General features: G+C 52.1%; 1 long non-coding RNA gene across 1 annotated transcript in view; it reads right to left on the minus strand.

The window, feature by feature from the left end:
• Positions 1 to 5,518, minus strand: part of LOC134911879 (uncharacterized) — a 45,455-nt gene extending 39,937 nt beyond the window's left edge. The window contains exon 1 of the long non-coding RNA XR_010176928.1: positions 5,255 to 5,518. This is a non-coding gene — a long non-coding RNA (uncharacterized LOC134911879). The remainder of the gene's footprint in view (positions 1 to 5,254) is intronic.
• Positions 5,519 to 6,000: the final 482 nt, after the last annotated feature.

Raw genomic sequence — 6,000 nt, forward strand, 5'->3', positions numbered from 1 at the left:
GCTCATCTGTCCATGGCGGAGTTTGCCTATAACAACGCGGCTCACTCTGCTACAGGGATCTCTCCCTTCCTTTGTGTGTATGGGCATCATCCTAAGGCCAATTCTTTTGACCCCCTGGACTCCACGCCTGGTGGTTCCTCTGTGGTTTCGGTCCTTAGAGGTATTTGGCGGAAAGTGAAGAAAGCCCTTGTGTCTGTGTCATTAGTGACCAAAAGGGTTTTTGATAAGCGGAAAAGACCCTGCAGCTTCAAATTAGGAGACTTCGTCTGGTTGTCTACCAAGAATTTGAAGTTGAGACAGCCATCTCATAAGTTAGGCCCTCGGTTCATCGGCCCTTATAAGATCACCAGGGTTATCAATCCGGTGGCATTTCAGTTAGATCTGCCCCGTTCTTTGGGTATCAATAAAACATTTCATTGTTCCCTTTTAAAACGGGCGATTAGTAATCCTTCTTCCAGTGGAAGACCTTCCCCTCTTCTGATACGTGGCCAGAGGGAGTTTGTTGTTGAAAGGATTCTTGACTCCAAGGTGGTTCGGGGTCGGCTGTCATTTTTGGTGCACTGGAAGGGGTATGGCCCGGAGGAGCGGTCGTGGGTGCGCAGTTGTGATCTTCATGCCCCCAGACTGATACGCTCTTTCTTCTCGCAGTTCCCCGATAAACCCGGTGGTAGGGGTTCTTTGACCCCTCGTCAGAGGGGGGGTACTGTTAGGGTCTCCTGCCCTGTGCTGCCACGTCGTCATGGCAACCGGGAGACAAGTGCTAGTGGAGTAACCTGAGCGCAGCTGATACTCCGGTTCGGGTCTTTTGCTGTGCAGTGGTTATAGGCTCTGTGCACGGCAGGGGATCCGGTGCTGGTTTTTGTGCTCACAGTCTGTGAGGTCTGAGTGGGGCGTGGACAGCACCTGCTTTATAAGGCCTCTTTTCAGAGTAAGCAGATGCTGCTGAATCTTTGTTGGTTAGTCAGTTCATGAAAGTTAGCCAGTACTGTGTAGCTTTGTATTTGTTTGTTGCTTACTGCAAATAGGCCTGGGGATTTGGTATTACACTCTGCCAATCCAGACCTAGCAGTAAGACTGGAGTCAGTCGTTTAGCTTGCTGGGGTTCTGTTACTACTCTGTGAACTTAGCAAGTTTGCGGCTGTATTCTAAGACTTGCCTGTCTAATCCTGTCTCACTGTGCTAGGTGTCAGGGGTCAGTTTAGTGGCAGTAAGCTAAAACCTGTGCACTGCAAGTGAGAAATAGGATTGTGGAGACTCTCCTTGTGTCTATCATTCCATCTCTGACCAAGGAGTTTACTGCCACACCCGTTGGTAACCCTTTAGGGTTTTGCTGTTGCCCTTAGCAACAGCATTTCGGGTTCTCTATGTATTAAAACACAACATCTTGCTTTTTCTATCTGAGCAGTTCTAATACAAGGGAGATACCCAGTTCCTTAGCCTCTGGGCTTCTCTGTTCACTTTGTGTGTATTTTGTTACCCTATCACCTTCTGTGTACTTTATGTCATATTCCCCAGTTTGTCTGTGAGTCCATTTGTTTTGCATAACAGTTCAAACACCAGTACATTCCTGCAGACACTGGAGTGCATAACAGTTCTGACACCAGTACTTTCCTGCAGGCACTGGTGTGCATAACAGGCATTTACCAAAAGCCCTGGCTTGAATGTAGTGTGTTAGGATTCGGAGTATTAGAGCCTATGCTCAGACAATATACCCTGCTATATAGGTCCGCTCAGTGGCGTGCGGTGAGGTCAGAGGCTGGTGAGGCACTACAGCCATAATGTCCTCCGAATCCTGCCGATGACCCCTACCGCCGCAGAGCCAATGCCCACTACTGCCCCTGTGCCGATGCCTGCTGCCACCGCCAATGACTTACAAACTCGCCCACCATCAACTGACCCAGCCCTCCGTCACTAATTTGCATTTCAGTCCGATGCCACCAATGCCCGGTACCTGCCTGCTCATCATACTTGTGATATATTGTACATTTTTATAGAAAATAAATAAATAAATTAGTGTTTTGGACTGGGAGGAGGACATGAATGCAATTTTGTTGTCCAGGGCTTCCATTAGTCAAATTACGTCGCATAGTAGCGCCACTTACACAAATTACGCCAGGCAGAGCTCCCTTTTACACATTACAGCAGGTAGAGCCCGTGGCGGAACTAGCGAGCAGTGGGCCCATGTGCGACAAAATGCTTTGGACCCCCTTCCCCATTCCATCCAAGTTTATGTAAAACAGGAGCAGTGCGCGCTGCAGGCATGCGCAAAATATATAGGGGAGTGGCTTCGTGGGGAAGGGGTGTGGCCACAAAATTATACCAATTCATATAACGGTGCATAGTAGTCTCTATTATTCAAATTACGCCGCACAGTAGCACCACTACACCAGGTAGAGCCCCTTTTACACATTACGGCAGACAACGTCCACCTTTTTACACATTACGGCAGACAGCGTCCCCTTTTTACACATTACGGCAGACAGTCCCCCTTTTTACACATTACGGCAGACAACGTCCACCTTTTTACACATTACGGCAGACAACGTCCCCTTATTACACATTACAGCAGACAGTGTCCCCTTTTTACACATTACAGCAGACAGCATCCCCTTTTTACACATTACAGCAGACAACGTCCCCCTTGTTACACATAACGGCAGACAGCGTGCCTTTTTACACATTACGGCAGACAGCGTCTGCCTTTTTAGACATTACGGCAGACAGCGTCCCCTTTTTAGACATTACGGCAGACTGCGTCCCCTTTTTTGACATTACGACAGACTGCGTCCCCTTTTTTGACATTACGACAGACTGCGTCCCCTTTTTAGACATTACGGCAGACTGCGTCCCCTTTGTACACATTACGACAGACAGTGTCCCCTTTTTTACACATTACAGCACACAGCCCCCCTTTTTTGTACACATTACGACAGGTAGAGCACTTTACACACACCCCTCCCCCCACTCTACCCTTAAGCTGTGGTGTAGTGTAGGTGCAGTGCAGTGTAGTGCAGTGCAGTACAGTGTAGTGTACTGCAGTGTAGGTGTAGTGCAGTGCAGTACAGTGTAGTGCAGTGTAGTACAGTACAGTGTAGTGTAGTGTAGGTGCAGTACAGTGTGGTGTAGTGTAGGTGCAGTGTAGTGTAGGTGCAGTGTAGGTGTAGTGTAGGTGTAGTGTAGTACAGTGTAGTGTAGTGTAGTGTAGTGCAGTGTAGGTGTAGTGTAGGTGCAGTGTAGTACAGTGTAGTGTAGTACAGTGTAGTGTAGGTGTAGTGTAGTACAGTGTAGTGTAGTGCAGTGTAGGTGTAGTGTAGTGTCAGCCACTTACATGATTTCTTCTTCTGGCTGCAGGCTCCTGACGCGGGGAGGGGAGGGGGGGGATGATAAGCAGCACCAGGTGAGAGGGGGGTAGATTAGAGGCACCAGCGGTGGTTGGGGGGAGAGATGAGCGGCAGCTGCACTGATGGTGAGTGGGTGGGGGGGGGAAGATGAGCAGCACCAACGGGGAGGGAGGGGGGAGAGGTGATCAGCACTGGCGGGGGGGCGGTAGATGACAGGCACCAGCGTTGGTTGGGGGACCTGGGGGAGAGATGAGCGGCAGCTGCACTGATGGTGTGTGGGGGGGGGGGGGAGATGAGCAGCACCAGCGGGGAGGGAGGAGAGATGATCAGCACTGGCGCGGGGGGGGGGGGGGGGGGGGCGGTAGATGACAGGCACCAGCGTTGGTTGGGGGACCTGGGGGAGAGATGAGCGGCAGCTGCACTGATGGTGTGTGTGTGGGGGGGGGAGATGAGCAGCACCAGCGGGGAGGGAGGGAGGAGAGATGATCAGCACTGGCGGGGGGGGGGCGGTAGATGACAGGCTCCAGCGTTGGTTGGGGGACCTGGGGGAGAGATGAGCGGCAGCTGCACTGATGGTGTGGTGGGGGGGGGGAGATGAGCAGCACCAGCGGGGAGGGAGGGAGGAGAGATGATCAGCACTGGCGGGGGGGGGGGGGCGGTAGATGACAGGCACCAGCGTTGGTTGGGGGACCCGGGGGAGAGATGAGCGGCAGCTGCTCTGATGGTGAGTGGGGGGGGGGGGGGGAGATGAGCAGCACTGGCGCGGGGGGGGAGGGAGGGGGGGTAGATGAGAAGCACCAGCGGGGAGGGAGGGGGAGAGATGATCAGCACTGGCGCGGGGGGGAGGGGGGTAGATGAGAAGCACCAGCGGGGAGGGGGGGGAGAGATGATCAGCACTGGTGCGGGGGGGGGGGGAGAGGGGGGTAGATGAGAAGCACCAGCGGGGAGGGAGGGAGGAGAGATGATCAGCACTGGCGGGCGGAGGGGGGGCGGTAGATGACAGGCACCAGCGTTGGTTGGGGGACCCGGGGGAGAGATGAGCGGCAGCTGCTGCACTGATGGTGAGTGGGGGAGGAGGGGGGGGAAGATGAGCAGCACTAGCGGGGAGGGAGGGGGGAGAGATGATCAGCACTGGCGCGGGGGGGGGGAGGGGGGTAGATGAGAAGCACCAGCGATGGTTGGGGGGGCAGCACTGACGGTGAGCGGCCCGGGGGAGATGATCAGCACCAGGGGTAGGGGCGGTGTTGAGCGGCGCCGGCGGTGTGTGGGGGATTAGCGGCGCAGAGCTCTAAGCCGCCTAGTCAAGAGGAGAGGTCGTCAGCACCAGGTGACGGGGGTCGGGGGTGATGAGCGGCGGCGGCGGCGGTGTGCGGGTGATGCGGGTCTGGCCAGACGAATGGAAGCTGCAGGGACTCAGGTCAGGAGTAGCCCTGCCCATGATCTCATAGTGCCCAATCATATCTGCAGCAGTGACAGGGGCGTGCTTTCATATGGGCAGAAAGCACGCCCCTGTCACTGAGGCACTCACACTGGTGCCGCTTATCCTGGTTTTTGTAATGGGCTTTTACAGCCCTGTCCTTGGCCCCGCCCCCTGCCCGCCCCCCGCGTCCGACCCTTTACCATTATACACAGGAGGCACCGCTCTCGGTGCCTCTAAAAAAAATGTAACCAGTTTTAAAGTGTAGAAATGATTAAAATAATATAAAGCATATTCTTTATATTATTGTAATCATTAATGATAGGGAGAATGACAGGGGAGGCACTGCCTCCCCTGCCTCCCCTGACTGCACGTCCCTGGGTCCGCTGTACACAGGTAAGTATTGTAGAAGAGATACAATATATTTATTATACAGCAGATATTACAGTGAACTCGGTAACGTAACTATAAAGTCATGTTACTAAAGAATAATTACCAGGTACATCAGAAGTCTCCCACATAGAACCTCCCCGACAGTCCGTGTCATCAGAAGTCAATGCAAGTCCGTCACCGTGGCCTTAGTTGGATCGCTTCATGATGTAGTTGTGGAAGCTCCACAGATAAATTGATGAGTGTGCGGGTACTTGCCAATCATGGGCGATACAACAGCGTGGTAGCGAACGGACGTCAGTTACCCTACTGCCCTAGGTACACTGATGGAGCTATTCATGCAGATCTTCTAGGGATAAGTTGTCCTACCAAAACATGGTAGAAGCTTAGACTTCCAACACCAGTGTTATGCTCATTTATAACTCCAAAAATCCCCTTCTAATTGTCACTATCCCATGATGATAGTGCCACCCAGTGGGTGAATTTAATAATTACAAGTGATACCATCAGGTTGATAGGCTTTAGTTTGTGACATTACACATACCTTCCAACGTGATAAATTCCACCAGATACAAAATTCTTTGCTCCTGGACTTCCCACTTCATTTATGATTGCAGTCAGCTGGTTAGGATTAATTGAAGAGAAGCGTGTTTACTGCAATCATAAATAAAATGGGATGTCTGGGAGCAGAACATTTTGTATCTGGTGGAATGGGGCAATGTAACTGTGTAACCACTCCCACACTACTCATAAACTTCATAGTTTCCACAATATACTTCTCTGATACAGTATATACACCTAAATACATACATAGGTTTATTTATGCTCTCATCCTACAGTGCTGCCTTCCCC

Source organism: Pseudophryne corroboree, chromosome 4 (genome assembly GCF_028390025.1).
Source record: "Pseudophryne corroboree isolate aPseCor3 chromosome 4, aPseCor3.hap2, whole genome shotgun sequence".
NCBI classification, from domain to species: domain Eukaryota; kingdom Metazoa; phylum Chordata; class Amphibia; order Anura; family Myobatrachidae; genus Pseudophryne; species Pseudophryne corroboree.